Source organism: Bos javanicus, chromosome 24, assembly GCF_032452875.1.
Source record: "Bos javanicus breed banteng chromosome 24, ARS-OSU_banteng_1.0, whole genome shotgun sequence".
NCBI classification, from domain to species: Eukaryota; Metazoa; Chordata; class Mammalia; order Artiodactyla; family Bovidae; genus Bos; species Bos javanicus.
In genome coordinates, this window is record NC_083891.1 from 2609615 (window position 1) to 2627415 (window position 17801).

Genomic DNA, 17801 nt, shown 5'->3' on the forward strand with positions numbered 1-17801 from the left:
TTCTCTCTGCCTCATGGAGATCATAGTTTCCTGGTTTGGAAATTTAAACTAAAAGCAGTCATCACCATTTGACTACTTCCTTCACTGGAATATGACTGAATGTATATCATAAATTATTTTACCGCAGCTTTCGTCTTGTCATTAGCACAGACCTATTGCATATAATCAGGTTTTGCATATGAAAGTGCAGGATGAAGTATTTTTCTACTTATTCCCTTTTATTGGGAAAGATGTACTAAGAGCCCCTCTCTCTCTTTGTGTAAATTAAGTTAGCACATGCACAGACATTGTGAGAATCAAAGCTATGCGCCAAGGACTACAATCAATCTGAAAACGAAGAACACATTTAAACAAAGAAAGCTTAACTCTCTATAGAAAATTCCAACTTTAAAAAGACCCAGGGGTTGGAAAAATCACAAATGTCTTGCATCTGTATTTGTAGATTCCACAGACTTGTATTTCAATCAAGTTATCACATTTTAATACATGCAATTCAACACTTAAAATATTTTTTCAAGGGATTAAAAATTAAAATTAAATTATTAATAAAATAATAATGGATTAAATATTTAATAAAATTAAATATTCTTGTGTTCTGGAAGAACTGAGAAACGTACCAGGGTAAAATGCTAATATAACCCATCATACAAGACAAACACTGATTCACATGTTGTCACATATTAAAAAAAATAACAAATACAATATGTTTTGCTTTCATAATTATGTTTATATTTACATATGCCCTTTTAAATCTGAATCACAGAATTATAATGTGGGTGAATTTATTTAGTTCTGGCTTCTCATTTTTCAGATGAGTTAAGGCCCAGAGAAGTTAAGTGACTTGCCAAAGGTCACACAGCTTCAGGGCAGGAGGGCATTCCTTCCATCTCTCTCCTTCAGGTGCCAGGCTGTCTCTCTTCACAACTGTGACATGGATCCTTCTCTAAATGACCAGAAGATCAAGCAAGTAGGGCACACTTGAGAAAAAATTATTTGTAATATAATATAATACCTAGGAAGATACATTGTCTTTCAGGCCATTAAATCCCTTTTTGTGCATAACAGACCAAGACCATTGATAATGACCCTGACATTTTTTTAATAGCAACCTTATTGAGATATAATTCACATGTCACGTAACTCACCTATCTAAGCTGTGCATTGCGTGTGTATGCAGCATTTAAATGTACATTCGGTACATTTTGTCATGTACACAGTGGAGTGCAACCGTCACATCTGTCTGGAACCCAAACCTGTTCACCACCCCACACCCGACAGCATCCCCTCCCCTTTTCTCCCAAGGCCCCCACCCCTGGAAATCCCTCTTCCACTTTCTATGGATTTGCCTATCTTAGACGTTTTGTGAGAGTGGAATCGTACACTATGTGGCTTTTGGTGCCTGGCCTCCCCCAAGCATCATATGCTGCTCAGAGGAACAGCCAGGCTATGGTGTGAATGTCAGCTTCATTCCCTTTTCATGACTGGATAGTGTTTCATTGTGTTTTTATACCACATACTGTTTATGCATTCATCGATGGAATGCCTTTGACTGTTCCCCTTTTTGGCTGTTATGAGTAATGACTCTTAGAATATCCACGTGGGATGACTGGGTCGTAGTAACTCTGTGTTTAACCTTTGGAGGGACTGCCTGGCTGTTTTCCAAAGTGACTGCACCGTTTTACATTCCCACCAGCAGTGAGGATTCAACGCATCCTTGTTCACACTTGTTATTATCTGTCTTTTCATTTTAGCTCTTGTGGTGGGTAAGACATGGTATCTTGTGGTTTTGATTGGCATTTCCCTAATGTCTACTGAGGTTGTGCATTTTGTCTTGTGTTTCTTGGCCATTTGCATACTTTCTTTGGATAAATATCTAGTCATATTCCTTGCCCATTTTTAAATAGGGTTATTGGTCTTTGAATTACTGAGTTGTCAGCCTTCCTTACATATACCATACACAGGTCCCTTATCAGTATGAAATATGATTTACAAATATTTTCTCTCATTCTGTGAGTTCTTTTCACTTTTTTGATAGTGTCTGTTGTCATTGTGGTTGGATCTAATTTGTCTGTTTTTGCTTTTGCCTGTAGTGTTATGTCTAAGAAGACGGCCCATCCTCAAGTTCATGATGTTTTAATATGTATTTTCTTCTGAGAGTTTTATAGTTTCAGCAGTTACACTTACGTCTATGATCCATTTTGAGTTAATTTTGGGGTATACTTAACGAAGGAGTCTACCTTCAATCTTTAGAATGTTCATATCCAGTTGTCTCACCACCATTTGTTGAAAACATCCTAACGTTTTTAGTATGAAGCAGGGAAGCATGGTTTTTGGATGATTCCAATAAAATGTTTTTTTCTGTTTGTTTTTTTTTCGGCTGTGCCACTCAGCTTCCGGGATCTTAGTTCCCCTTCTTGGGATTGAACTCAGGCCCCAGCAGTGAGAGCACAGAGCCCTGACAACTGGATGGCCAGAGAATTCCCTCCAACAAAATGGTAAAGGAAGAGAAAACTGCAGTGGTCACACATGACTCATATCCCTTGTAATAAATCTGGGGATATTGTAAAAAAAATGTAAAAGAACTTTAATCGGTCTTCTTGGGGAAGGAAATGGCAATCCATTCCCGTGTTCTTGCCTGGAAAATCCCATGGACAGAGGAGTCTGGTGAGCTAAGTCCGTGGGGTCACAAAGAGTCAGATAAATTGGTCCTATTCTTAGCGTTCCTGGAGCCTGTGCCTCTGCTGTTCATGACCTTCCATAGGCATGTGGTAGAATCCCACAGGGTGGACCCAGCCTCACTTCCGTGTTTGATATCTTCCTTTTCCACATGTGTCCTTCCAAGAAAGGGTCTCATTCTTTCTAGTTCTCAGCCCAAGGCCTCAGAAAGGGATCATGGCTCATCAAGACATGGCTGGACACTCTCTTGGTATTTGCACTTCAGTGAATGATCTGGGGGGGAAAAGAACACGCAGAAGGACTAAGTGAACACTTGTCAGTGGTTGAACTTGGAGCATCATGGTAGACACTTGGGGGAGAGAACTTGCCTAAGTCCTCCCAGAAGGAGGTGTAGGTTGGTCCTGAGCTGAAGGCGAAACATGATCAGCAATTTTTTATACAGAAAAAAAAGGCAGGGTTTGGGTGGGTATGTGTATATTTTTTAAATGGTCAGGCTAACCTGGAGAGTTTTTACTTCAAATTGGTTTTCACTATTAGTCTGCACCCTGGACTTGATCATTCCCCCAGTGCTTTTGGGCAGCAAAAAAGGACCTTGTTCTCTTGTTTCACAGGGAGACTTTTCCCTGAACCGTCTGGTGGGAGAGATTTCTCCAGGTGGTTGAATGACCGTCTGTGGATGTTTATGTCTTTGAAGCCAGGGAGCGCCGAACGTTAAGTATTCCACAGAACATCGTGGTGCATCCGTAGAGATGGATTCTGTGTGTATGTCATGACATGGATGATGTCATGATATGCGGTTGAAGTTAAACAGCAAGTGTGGAACTATATGTGCTGCAACATCTCTTTTTTTGTAAAATACATATTCATCTTCCTGACCAAGGGATCGAATCTGGGTCTCTCGCACTACAGACAGATTCTTTACCATTTAAGCCACCAGGGAAGACCATACATATAGTGAGAGACATATTTGCCTGTTTGTGGTTAATAGGGTTAATCCTAGGCATTGGCATTTGGATAAAGGAGGGGGTGGGGAGCTAATCTTTTTACTGTCTATACCTACATATGTTTGACTATTTTATTTCAAATGAGCATCTCTTATTTCTGTAATTTAAAAATTTTAAGTGAGCCAACTCCGTAAAACCATTTATTCTTATGCATTTAAAATAGATCTGATTTTATTTCCAAATTCTCTTGTAATCACTTATTTATTGAAGGTTGCTACTTATTCTTTAAGCCAAATTTGGTAACTTATGTTCCTTAAAATTTTTGGAAAAATTTTTTCTTTTGAATTGTTAAATTTATTGATATAAACACATTTATTCTTCTATAATTAAAATTATTTTCATATTTTTTATTCCTAATACTTTGCCAGCAAAGATCTGTCTAGTCAAGGCTATAGTTTTTCCAGTGGTCATGTATGGATGTGAAAGTTGGACTGTGAAGAAAGCTGAGCATCAAAGAATTGATGCTTTTGAACTGTGATATTGGAGAAGACTCTTGAGAGTCTCTTAGACTGCAAGGAGATCCAACCAGTCCATCCTAAAGATCAGTCCTGGGTGTTCATCGGAAGGACTGATGTTAAAGCTGAAACTCCAATACTTTGGCCACCTCATGTGAAGAGTTGACTCATTGGAAAAGACTCTGATGCTGGGAGGGAGAGAAGGGCATGACAGAGGATGAGATGGCTGGATGGCATCACCAACTCGATGGACATGAATTTGGGTGAACTCCGGGAGTTGGTGATGGACAGGGAGGCCTGGCGTGCTGCAGTCCATGGGGTCGCAAAGAGTCGGACATGACTGAGCGACTGAACTGAACTGAACTGAATGGTTGATTATGCGTATTTTCTCTGTTTCTTGATTAGACCTGCCAGTGTTCATCTGTTAATTTTTTTAGTTTTTCTGTTGAACTCAATTACTGATTACTATTATTTTTGTCTACCTCATTAAGTTGTTTGACTTTTACTCTTTTTCTTCTACTTTTTTAAGATTGATTTTATTTCATTTTTTTAGACAGCTTCCTGAGTTGAAATCTTATTTCATGTAGTTTATAATAAATGTATTCCTGTTTAACACTTTGATATGCAGAGCTGTTATTTCTTTTTTTTCTAAGTAGTTAGTAGTTTTCAACTGGTTTTTCTTTTAAAAATGTTTAAATTTATATTATATAAGATATTCAAAATTTTTGTTCAATTTTTAATTACTTTTTTATATTAGGTGGTTGGCTATCTGTGTATCGTTAAAGTTGTCTGCATATGGCTCAGAAAAATGCCTGTATGATTTCTGCACTTTGGAATTTATCTGTAGTTTTCCCTGGCTTTTTTTTTTTTCTTTAAAATGACTGTTTCCTAACTATTTGAAGAGAGGGTGTCTTCTCCCTTCATTAGCTACAACATTCCATATTAGCTCAACCTTATGAATTGGGTCATTTTCAACTATGTTTGTTTCTTCACCCTGTGATTTCTGTTAGATGTGTGTTAAGTCCTTTAATATAACTGATGATTTGTCTGTTTTCTTGATATTTTTTAGTGCTTGCTTTATAGTGTTCAGATCAGATCAGATCAGTGACTCAGTCGTGTCCGACTCTCTGTGACCCCATGAATCGCAGCACGCCAGGCCTCCCTGTCCATCACCAACTCCCGGAGTTCATTCAGACTCACGTCCATCGAATCAGTGATGCCATCCAGCCATCTCATCCTCTGTCATCCCCTTCTCCTCCTGCCCCCAATCCCTCCCAGCATCAGGGTCTTTTCCAATGAATCAACTCTTCGCATGGGGTGGCCAAAGTACTGGAGTTTCAGTTTTAGCATCATTCCTTCCAAAGAAATCCCAGGGCTGATGTCCTTCAGAATGGACTGGTTGGATCTCCTTGCAGTCCAAGGGACTCTCAAGAGTCTTCTCCAACACCACAGTTCAAAAGCATCAATTCTTTGGCATTCAGCCTTCTTCACAGTCCAACTCTCACATCCATACATGACAACAGGAAAAACCACAGCCTTGACTAGATGGACCTTTGTTGGCAAAGTAACGTCTCTGCTTTTCAATATGCTATCTAGGTTGGTCATAACTTTCCTTCCAAGGAGTAAGCATCTTTTAATTTCATGGCTGCAGTCACCATCTGTAGTGATTTTGGAGTCCAGAAAAATAAAGTCTGACACTGTTTCCACTGTTTCCCCATCTATTTCCCATGAAGTGGTGGGACCAGATGCCATGATCTTCATTTTCTGAATGTTGAGCTTTAAGCCAACTTTTTCACTCTCCTCTTTCACATTCATCAAGAGGCTTTTGAGTTCCTCTTCACTTTCTGCCATAAGGGTGGTGTCATCTGCACATCTGAGGTGATTGATATTTCTCCCAGCAATCTTGATTCCAGCTTGTGTTTCTTCCAGTCCAGCGTTTCTCATGATGTACTCTGCATATAAGTTAAATAAGCAGGGTGACAATATACAGCCTTGACGAACTCCTTTTCCTATTTGGAACCAGTCTGTTGTTCCAAGTCCAGTTCTAATTGTTGCTTCCTGACCTGCATACAAATTTCTCAAGAGGCAGATCAGGTGGTCTGGTATTCCCATCTCTTTCAGAATTTTCCACAGTTTATTGTGATCCACACAGTCAAAGGCTTTGGCATAGTCAATAAAGCAGAAATAGATGTTTTTCTGGAACTCTCTTGCTTTTTCCATGATCCAGCGGATGTTGGCAATTTGATCTCTGGTTCCTCTGCCTTTTCTAAAACCAGCTTGAACAGCAGGAAGTTCATGGTTCACATACTGCTGAAGCCTGGCTTGGAGAATTTTGAGCATTCCTTTACTAGCGTGTGAGATGAGTACAATTGGGTGGTAGTTTGAGCATCTTTGGCATTGCCTTTCTTTGGGATTGGAACGAAAACTGACCTTTTCCAGTCCTGTGGCCACTGCAGAGTTTTCCAAATTTGCTGGCATATTGAGCGCAGCACTTTCACAGCATCATCTTTCAGGATTTGGAAGAGCTCAACTGGAATTCCACCACCTCCACTAGCTTTCTTCGTAGTGATGCTTTCTAAGGCCCACTTGACTTCACATTCCAGGATGGCTGGCTCTAGGTCAGTGATCACACCATCTTTATAGTGTTAGGTATCTAAATATCCATGACTCTAATCTTCTTGTAACTTTTACCAGTTTGAACTATCCCTTTTATTCCTTCTCATCATAAATTCTATTTCATCTGCTGTTTCTATTATTACATTTAATTCATTCTTATTAATACTTGCTGGATGTCCACTCTTTCATACTTCTTGTTTTGTTTTGTAGTTGTCTCTCATGAATAGCATATAACTAGATCTTAGACTCTCACTTCTCATTTATTTTCAATCTTAATATAAACCCTTTTTACTCTGTGTATTTTCTGTTTATCATGATTTCTCCAAATTTCTGTTAGTTTTGAGCAAATTTTCCTCCTTTTGATTCCTTTTCAAGTTGTTACTCCTAAAGTTTGAACATATATATGAATGCTTCTTTTTTCTGTCCAACACAAACAAAAATCTCAACATGTTTTTTCCTTTCTTTTTTAGCCACGCTGCATGGCTTTCAAGAGCTTAGTTCCTCAATCAGCGACTGAACCTGAGCCCCAGCAGTGAAAGCACCACGTTCTAACCACTGGACTGCCAGGGGACTCCCAGCAAGTTTTAAAAAATCTGTTTCCCCTGGTCTTGACATTTAGGGAGATTATTCTTCCAGTTAGGTTTTTAAATATTTTTTACAACTTAATGTAGTAACATGTTTTATTTCTGGTTTCTTTAGGCATCCTTGCTTCTCTCCCTTGTCTTCTTTTAAACTTTTTTTTTTTTTAATTTCCTTTAGTCTGTGGTTCAGAAGAAGAATCCAGGCCCTGAGGTTGGCCAAAGCTTGGTGAGAGGAAAACATACAGCTCCAGTGCTACATTTTGGGGGGATTTTCATTAGGGAGGCAGCAGGGACATCCACAGAATGAGGCACAAGGTCTAGAGTAAGCGTCAGGATGGGTCTCCGGCCTGAAGGACAGGAGGACAAACGCTGGGGCAGGTGGCCCAGCAGCCACGACGTGCAGGGCCTCGGGACAGGCCTTTGGAGAAGAGGTCCCGGGGCGCGCTGGGCGCAGGGCGGCTGGCGGAGCCTGTGCTGGTGGCCGCACGCCCGCACCGCGCTGACCGTGTTCCCCGGCCGCGTCCGCCCCAGTGGCCGCGCACCGGGAGCCCACGGCGGTGTTCCAGAAGCCTGGTGCCTTGTACGTCCTCAGCCTCCGGAGCCCTGTCGTCACTTCTTCTGACACCTCTGCGTCCCGTCAGACACACTCATCAGGACCACAGAGATAGAGAGACCTCGGCCTGGACCCCAGCGCCCTTCCACGTAGGATCTCGCCGCCAGCCTCTCCCAGTCTTTGAATCGGAGGGCGCGGCGCGGTCTGACCCTTCGGCCCTTCTTTCTTCCCCAGGCGGCCTCTTCCGCCCCTAGACAGCACTCCGCAGGCCTTTCTCCTTTCCGGTGTCCTTTCTGGACCCCCATCTTCTGCCCAACCTCGGGATTTTGATTTTCAAGTTTGGTGAGCACTTAGCTCTTATTGGATTTCTCTGACACTAAATCTTCCTTTTCATGGGATCAGTCATCTTCAGGAACATATCTGATCGTGTCCTTCTGTGGTTGAAAGTGCTTTGGTGGCCGCCCAGTGCCTGGAAGTCCACCTTCCTTCTGCAGTCCCCATGACCCGGGCCTTTACAGCGTGTGTGTGGTTTTACTGGTAGTGGGTGTATTTAAAGTCAGCTGTTTTTGTGTTCCATTAGTCTCTTAAATTTTGTTGAATATCATTCTTTTTTTTTTCTTTTCTTTTTTGAAGAGTGTTCAGGTTATTATCATGCGTGGCATTGACACTGGTGGAGAGAGTTGACTCCTACCAGGAATTATTCCAAATTTGCAGCTCATCACTGACTGCCATATTTTGCAAGAAAATCTTGTCTAGAGAAAGAATCAGCACTCTTTATTAAAATTTCTCTGTGTCCAGTTTAGAAACTATAGAGAATACGACAAGGACATGTGTGCCCGGTTACTCATGTCATGTCTGACTTTTTGCAACCCCATGGACTGTAGTCCACCAGGCTCCTCTGTCCAAGGGTTTTGTTTTTTTTTTTTAAGGCAACAATACTGGAGTGGGTTGCCATTTCCTTTTCCAGGGGATCTTCCCGACCCAGGAATCAAACCCATCTCCTGCATTGGTGGCAGGATTCAGTCACCTGGGGAGCCCAGAACAAGGATATTATTCTGCCCTAAACAGGAGTTGGTGATGGACAGGGAGGCCTGGCATGCTGCGATTCATGGGGTCGCAAAGAATCGGACACGACTGAGCGACTGAACTGAACTGAACTGAAACTTTCATAACAGGGCAGAGCAACACAACTGGAGGAAAATCTTTCCTGTGTACATGGGACAAATGGATTTTAAGAGCTCTACTCTCAGACACATGATTCTTAAACACATTATATGAATTCAAAACAATTCTGCTTCTAAATGACTGCACCACAAAGAAACATAACCACTTTGCTATAAGTTTTCAACTTTTAAAGGAGTTGATACTTGTGAGTCATTTCACTTTGCACTGTGAGCAGAATTAAACTAAATGGAATAATCTTTAAAAAATGTAGCATGTGTAATTATTGTAATTCCATAGACAAACTCTCTACTTCTACTTTAGAAGGAATATGATGGTCTTCTGTTCTGATCACAGCTGGCGTGGGGACCACAGACTCAAAACAGCAACACGCCTCGGTTGCTGGAAGATTAGACATCCCACAATAAACACTCATTTTTTTTCACTTGTAAAAAATCATCTATAATTCATGGTTCCTACCTTCTTGTCTATGGCATTCTCTGCTTGTTAACTTTTGAGTTTGAAGGTAGGTATCTCCACACACAAAAGAGAGCAGTCATGGGGTTTTTATGACTCCATTTGAACATGGACAAGACTAATACATATGAAATTCCCATCACAGTTTGGAAATAAGTGTTTCTGCAGTGTTTATTGAGCAAAGTTTTGTTTTTTACTTGGTTTCTATATTTTTTCTCCGAGTATTAGATGACCAAACTTTTTACAGTCCTTTGTGTAGATGGTCAGTGTTTATTCCCTGTTGGTTAATCAAGACTAAAACAGTACTGAAATGAGTAAGTCATGTGGTCACACCATCAGCTTACCTGCAATTTTGCACAGCAAGGAAGGGTGATGTTAGACGGCACAATGATGTGTCGTGGCGCAGAGAGACATTGATTCCATTATAGCTTCTTCCAGCGCGAATTTTCGGAATCCTTTGGTGGTGTTGGGATTGAAAGAAAATTTCATCAAATGTTCATTTGGAGGTAACTGTAAGCACATCTTTGCATTCAAAAATAAGATAAAAATATAAGATGAAATTTAACGGTTATCTATATAATACTTTACAGATACAGGTTTTTTTTTTTTTCCATTAGACTTTTTTTGTATTGTTCTAAAGAAATGTCTTTTACCATGAGAAATATTGCTAAAACCATGTTTTAGTGATGTGTCCTAACGAACAGAAGGCCTAGGCTGGAAGTTTACGATCAGTTTGCCTAAAAGTTTTTTCTGTGCTTCAATCTAGAAAGCCCTAGCATAAACAACTAGATAAGCTCAGTTGCAAAAATAAACTCAAAAAAGTGTAGGGGAGGGGTTGAAAAGTAGAATATTGTTTTCTGCCCAGTAAATATGGGATAACTTATTTTTTTAAAAAAAGGCATGACATATAGAAAACCCTTTCATTTTTAAGGACTGCTTTATTTCTACCCCCACCCCACTTTACTGAAGTATGATAAAGTCGAGCAAAAAAGAGAAAGCCACAAGCCGCTGTCTTGGCCCACTTTGGCTGCACAACGGGGAGACCCCGCTGAATGGCGGCCCCTCCTCTCTGAATTTCCTCGCTTTTGTAAATTTGTCAGTCTGTCCATGAACCTTGTTTGAACAGAGTTTGGTACTTAATGGATGATTGTATTGTATTGTATTGTAACTCACAGTGTAACACATCTTTTCTGTATTTATTTTAAATAAAGGCTTTCTAGAAACCAAAAGGCTTAAGCTGTAGGAAGTAAAGAAGAAAGTGTGTGTCGTGTTACTCAAATGCCCCAGAAGTTTCTGCCAACCCAGGACCGTGGGGAGGCCTGGCTGGCGGCAGGAGGCAGGGCTGGGTAGTTCGGAGTTAGCCAGGGAGAAGCCAGTGCTGACAAGTTCTGCAGCCCGAGGGTCTGTGGCCCCAGGGAATCTGATCTCTGCCCAGGGACATGGGCAAAGAGCCTGGCGGGGGTGGAGCTTACATTTCCCAACAAGTAGAAAACCTCTAGATCAGGTATTCAATGGAAACATTTCTTATTGCAGTTTAGGATTTAAATCCAATATTTGGCTAAGCTCGACTATACCAGTGGAATTTTATGAAGATAAACAAGTGTTTGAAAATCAATGAGGGTGGGGTTACTAGATGCAAAACCACACATACAGAATGGATAACTAACAAGGTCCTACTGCATAGCACAGGGAGCTATACCCAATATTCCGGGATAAAATATAATGGAAAACCCTATGAAAAAGAATATATAAACACACATATATATGTGTGCGTGCTCAGTCGCTTAGTCATGTCCGATTCTTTGCAGTCCCATGGACTGCAGCCTGCCAGGCTCCCCGTCCATGGGATTTTCCAGGCAAGACTACTAGAGTGGGTTGCCCTTTCTTTCTCTAGGGGATTTTCCTATTTCAGGGATCAAACCCAAGTCTTCTGCATCTCCTGCGTTGGCAGGTGGATTCTTTATCACTGAGACATATAAAACTGAATCACTTCGCTGTACAGCAGAAATTAACACAACATTGCAAATCAACTGTACTTCAACAACAATAACAAAAAAAATAAAATGACTTGGACAGTTGAAAGAAAAAAACGAAAATCAATGAGGAAAAATCAAATGGTTCTAGAAATGATCTCCTTTCCAAGAGTACTAATACAGTTTAGGATAACATTTCTGATGTCTTCAGCTATTTTAAAACAATGTATTAAAGGAATGTATACTTTTATAATATTGATTACATCAGCAGCTATATGATGAGGAAGAACATGCATATTTATTCAGAAAAGAACTTACATTTCCCCGCATGAACACACTATGAAACAATTTCAAGTGATCGCACATTTTTCTTATTCCTAATAACTTGAAGTGGAATTCCCACTTTGTATATCAGGTAATTCATGTAAATTCTTCCTAAATTATAGGTTGATAGTCTCACCTCCAAAATACAGTGAGGAACACTACGGATTTTTTTTTCCCAACTATTTTTGGGAATGCAGTCCATTACAGGCTGAAATCTCTTCTTTTTGAGAGAGTGTAGGAGAAATTTCACTTAGATACGAGTATTAGGATATAATGTTTTTTTTTGGTGGAAAAAATGGACTTCTCATTTTTTAGATCGTGCAAATCTTGTGAAGAACAGTATCCCCTCTTTGTGTTGGGGCTAGGAAGCTGCACCTTAGAATCCTCTGTGAAGTCGCTGAGGCTGTGTGCTCTGGTTGGTGGGTGGGTTAGTGATGCTTTCCCTGGGCTCGTCAGCCCTCCCAGCTGGGTGGGGTCGCCAACTCTGAACTCGAGCATCCGTGAAATGGGACGATAGTGGCGCCTACCTCGTGGGGCTCTTGTGAGGATTAAAAGACATAAAATGTAAGTTCCTATATAGTAAATATTCTTTTTAAATAAGCACCTAATCTAGTACTTGGCTTAGAGTAGAGAATGTGGAATGAACAAGGGAAGGCAGGCACTGCTGTGCTAAACCAGAATTTAAAAATTAACTTCTGTCATCATGTGCTTTCAATGATGACAGCCTACCTGAAATATTTTTAAAATGGTTCATTGTATAAGCTGTCTCAGCGATCTGACACGACTCCCCCAAGTCACCATCCGACCCAATCACCAAGATGCTGCTGTGAAGAGCAAAAGCTTTTTGGTGGCTCAGTGAGTACAGGTTAGTGGTTCAATAAGAGATTCAACCACTGATCTCTCTCAAAAATGTCATCCTGGCCCCCAGGTTAAAATGAATGCCACGGGTTCTCTATCTACTGGGGGGCATACCAAAACACTTCCATGCGCCCTAGAACTGAATATCGGCTCATAGCCGGGCCCCAAGGCCCCCGAGACACACAGGAGCCCTGGTTCCAACCCCACAAAGACAGACCCTCTTAACCAGTGGTTTTCCTTCAAGCCAGAAGCCCGGCTGCCTTCATGAACTCATTTCGGGTGCCTGGTATATCAACTTCACTGTTTGTTTTTATTGGTTTTAATTTTTAATTTTCTTATTTTTAATATGCTTCCTCCATTTTAAGGGGGACATAGCCTGGTTATGAGTCATCAGTCAACCATGAAAATACTAGCCAGCAAGTAGTTAACTTCAATTTAGCCTCAAGTTTGCTTTGTGTAGTTTCCGCTGCATGGGTTTGCGTTTGGTAAGAAGATGCAGCTTCTTTTTGTATTTCTCTTGAAACTTCTAAGGAGGCAAAGACAAGCCAAGACAGACAGATAAGAGAAGATACATTTTCGAGAATGGTTTTTGTTGAGATTATAGTCACTTGGTTAATCAGTTTACTTGGCAAAGTTCTTACCCACCTGTATATATAAACACTACATTTTTTACAAAGAAGGAAGAATTGCACCTCGTTGCATGCTACGGCATGGATGGACCTTGAGGATGCTATGCTCAATGAAATAAGCCTGACACAGAAGGACAGATAGTGTGAGATCCCACTGACAGGAGGTTCCCTAGAGGAGTCGAATTCATAGACACAGAAAATTCATAGACACCCTGGCCCCAGGCTCCAGGGAGGGGGGTGGGGAGTGGGACAGAGTTTCAGTTTTAAAAGATACAGAATGTTCTGGAGATGGATGGTGCTGTGATGATGGTTGTTCAACACTGCGAATGTACTTAATGCCTTTGAATCGAATGCCTAAAAATAGACATAGCAAAATGTTGTATCTATTTTATGTAATAAAAAGCCACTAAAAAAAATTGTACCCAGCTCTCCTCATCAACAAAATGTCTTGACTTGTTAATTATGACATTGATTCATCCATATCCTGACAACTCCTTCTTTTCTTACTGTGCTGATTCTAATACCATCGACCACGTAAATGCCGAACTCTGTTTTCCTTCAAACTGTACTCTGTGAGGTGCCCGATGAGACCTCAGGCAAAGGTTTCTGAGCATTTGTTCCCACCGTGGTCTCTTTACAAGTGCATCTGACAACCCAGCAAAGAGATGTTGCAGCTTCCCGTATTTTATTTTCAGTTCTCTTAGAAAAGTTTGCATCAATGTGCACATGGAATCAGTGATGCATGGGGAAACATAATGAGATCTGGGGGCAGAGAAAGTCAATGGTTTTGCTGCTGTAAGAACATCTGCTGTTAATAACAACCTATCTGTTAAGTTATTAACATACTGTGGGGATTATAAGAAGAGGTGCCGAGGAAAATACTCCCTCCCTTCTCTAACACAGGAAATTTTTCCCAAGAAGGGGTCCTCCCTGAACTTGTCTTTCCTTCAGTGAAGACTGTTCTGTGGCCTACTTCCTCTCTTTCCAAGAAGACATGCTGTCACAAACCACATCTGGGGAATTCTGTATCAGCTCTGCTGCAGCCAGCTGTTGCCGAGACCCTTTGATTAAAGTTGAAATGAGGAGCCGTTCTGAGGGCCCTCCATCTGCTGGGAATTCCTGATGGAATCATCCCAAACTGCAGACTGTGAGACAGCGTGCCTGTGAATCCTTGCGACTGAGAGTGTATTTGCCATGATGCTTTGGCCTCCACTGTGGATCTACATGAACACTGTGACTGAAAGTTATTAATGACATCTGTGTCGTTAACCAAAATAGGTGCCCAAAGGAAAAGAGAACCCATGTTGCAATAAGAATAGGATTAGGGGGTCATCGTGGAGTTTTCCTCTGAGCAGGAAACCAGGACAGATTGTTTAAATAGCTGATTCCCTGGGAAGGCTAGGGTTTCTGGCGTGGGGGAAGATAAGGAAGGCTTTCTCTGTACACGCATCTGGGTCCATTTTGCACAGATCTGGAAGAGATGACTGGCTGATTATCAAACTATTGAGAAATTCAGGTAGGCACCTTAGAAAGGTGACTTCAGGCTCGGATACCACGGGGAGATGAAGAAATCGTCACAAAAGTCTTTCAAACAACATGCAGGTTTCCACCATGACCAACTAAGCCCAGACAGACTGACCCCAGATTCTTAAAGTTACACAAAAGATGGTCCCAGAGGAAGCAGCTCAGTGACAAGCTGGGAGAACCTGGGCAAGGATCACGTTAGAGATAATGGTGTGTGTGTGTCTGTGTGTGTTTAGGAGAAATGTATAGTGTCTATTTCACTACTACAGTATTCATCACCTTCCAGAGAATTAAAATTTAAGAAACAATTGAAATCATTTTCAACACCAAGATGAAAAATACTCTGTTGGTTAGGCTCAGATTCCAGCAGGCTGAAACCATTTTGTAAGGACTATTTAGAATATAATCACAACTTCGCCTCCCATCAGGGCATGGGATCACCATATGCTGAATTCCATACTGAACCACTCATGCTGACGGGCTGTTTTCTCTTCCTCCATAATCTAAACACAGAGTTGTAATCTCTGAGTCCCCAGGTTCTACGAAAGGGAAAGATTTCAGGAAAAAACAGCAAGTTAGGATTGCACTAATGTGTTCCATTTATACGTGAAATTGTTACCTACTCCAAATAGTATAAAAGCAGGCAGCATATGTACTGTTCTTAAAACAGCCTTTATTGAGGACTACTAGTTGACAATTTATATCAAATATATCTCTAATCTACTCTGAAATCTGTAAAGTTAAGTTAGTTCAGAGAGCTAAAGGTTACTCTTGGTCTTAGGTACACAATGTCACTCTCCTTTCTCAGATATAATTTAGAAAATCCCAAGAAATTCATGCAGAGACTTAACATTAAATATTCATTAATAAGTAGTGCACTTAAATTTTTGAGCATGCATATTTAATAAATATTTTTAGTGTGTCTTAGATTTCATACTATAGTTTAGACAGTTTCACTTCCAGCTTTCAGACAGACAAGGCCTTTTAGAAGATTCTCTTTTTTTGTATCTGTTTGTTTTTCACTTTTAACTATTTAGTGGAGTGTCTTAGGAACCTTTCGGATCTAAATGTCCAACAATCACACACCATTGCCTGACTTAGGCAGACAAGCAATTAAACATTGTTTCATTAAAATGCCATTTTCCTTAGTTTGAAGGAACAGAGCCCCAAATCCTGTACAAATAATTCAGTGGACAATAACAAGAGAAGATAAGTATTTTTCTCCATCTATTTCACTAACCAGAATTCTTGTTTGTTATAAAATTATAAATAACCAATAGATATCCAAACATTAGTCCATTCAACTTGCTGATTTCTTTCCACCCAAATAGTCTAATTTACTTAGACACTCCAAAATGAATTTGGAGAATTTCAGGGAGTTACAGAAACAGTGTTCTTAACCTTTGGTGGGGACTTTAAATGTTTGAAGATATTAAACAGTTGACATTTTGACAACGCTAAGTATGTTACAGAAGTGGTATGAGAACTCAGATATTTTGTTTTTATGCCATTTTTTAAATCGTGTGTTGACAAACTAACAGTGCTGTAAACACGCTGGGCTCGGGAATGGCGCTCTCAACAGTAACAAAACCATAACAAAACCGTCCTGGCCCTCAAGCTGCCATTTTCCAGGATGTACCTCCTGCCTCTCAAGTTACATTCTCAGATTCTGCATGCATTGTAAAGAAGCGGGTAGAAAGGAAACCTCTTAAAAGTACAGTATCAATATTATTGCAGAATCCGCGTGGCCCTGAGTGAAATCATACGTGGGTGATAAGCGGGTGAGAGAAAGAAGGCAAGTCAGGAAAATCACAATTTTATGAGGAGTGCGGAAGTTTCGCTCACTGACTGTTGGTCTAACTTGTCAATTTTCCACACATGGAAGTTATTATTGCAATACTGTTGTCTTAAACAGACCCAAGGATTTTCACCATGGACTCACATCCATTTCAAAATATGACCAAAAAATATTAAAGCTTCCAGTATGCAAATTTTAATCTCTTTGTGTATGTGTGACAGTATGTCTCTATATGACATTAATATCCATGTCATCAGTTGCAATGCGTGACACTTTTATTTGTGCATGTTTACTCTGCATGATAAAGAATGGTGGGCACTTCAATACTTTTCTGTGAATCGGACTTAAATCTGATCAAGAATACATCGCACTTAGGCATTCAGGCTGAAAGCAGAAAGAATTGTCAACGACCTTCTCCAAGCCCGCTCTCGGAGTTAGTGCAAATCATTAATCATATTTTATAAACAGGGATCCTTCTCTCGAAGCTTCTCAGCCCTCTTACTGCCTCCCTGTCTCTCCCCCCCGCTCCAGCCCCTTCCTGCGTGGAAACACACGCACAGGCACACACATCATACATGCATGCAGGCTGCACTCACATTGCACACATGCAGAATGGCCCCTGGCTGAGCGTCCAGCTTTGCAGGCACAAGCCCCTCCCTTGGCGCTCGTCCGGAGTAGTTTCTGTTGCAAATGCCCTAAGTTGGAGAGGGCCCCGAGCTGCAGCAGCCGGTTACGTTAGCGAACGTTAGGCACCGAGAGAAATGCCACGGCGGAAGGTAACGCCTGGACTGAGGCGCGGCCTCCCCTAAGAGCGCAGTCCGGGTCCTGGATGGAACCCATGTCCACCGCGGATCGTCACGAGGTCAGCGGAACACTGCCCAAAGCCCGGTGGGCGAGGGCTGCCTCACCCCGCGCCCAGATCTACGTCACCGCGGGCTCCGGGTGGGGGGCTCCGGCTCCCAGAGCCTCCCCCAGCCTCCTCCCCGCCTTCCCCTCCTTCTGCCCGCTCCCGCCCCTTCTCCTTCTGTACCACCCCCTCCCCCCACCCCATGGAAGCTTTCTGGGGTCAAACTGGAATTTCTATTCCCAGACTTAACTTAGTGCAACTAACTATGGCCCACGGAGAGTAGTTGAGATGAGAAAATGGAGTTTGAAATACAAAAATCACACTG

At 41.3% G+C, this 17801-nt stretch overlaps 1 long non-coding RNA gene across 1 annotated transcript; it reads right to left on the bottom strand.

Annotated features, from left to right (window-relative positions):
- Nucleotides 1-667: 667 nt before the first annotated feature.
- LOC133237450 (uncharacterized) lies at nucleotides 668-16802 on the bottom strand. The gene is made up of 3 exons (XR_009733195.1): nucleotides 12196-16802; nucleotides 9868-9978; nucleotides 668-943 (listed from the first exon to the last, which is right to left on the bottom strand). It is a non-coding gene; the product is annotated as an uncharacterized LOC133237450 (long non-coding RNA).
- Nucleotides 16803-17801: the final 999 nt, after the last annotated feature.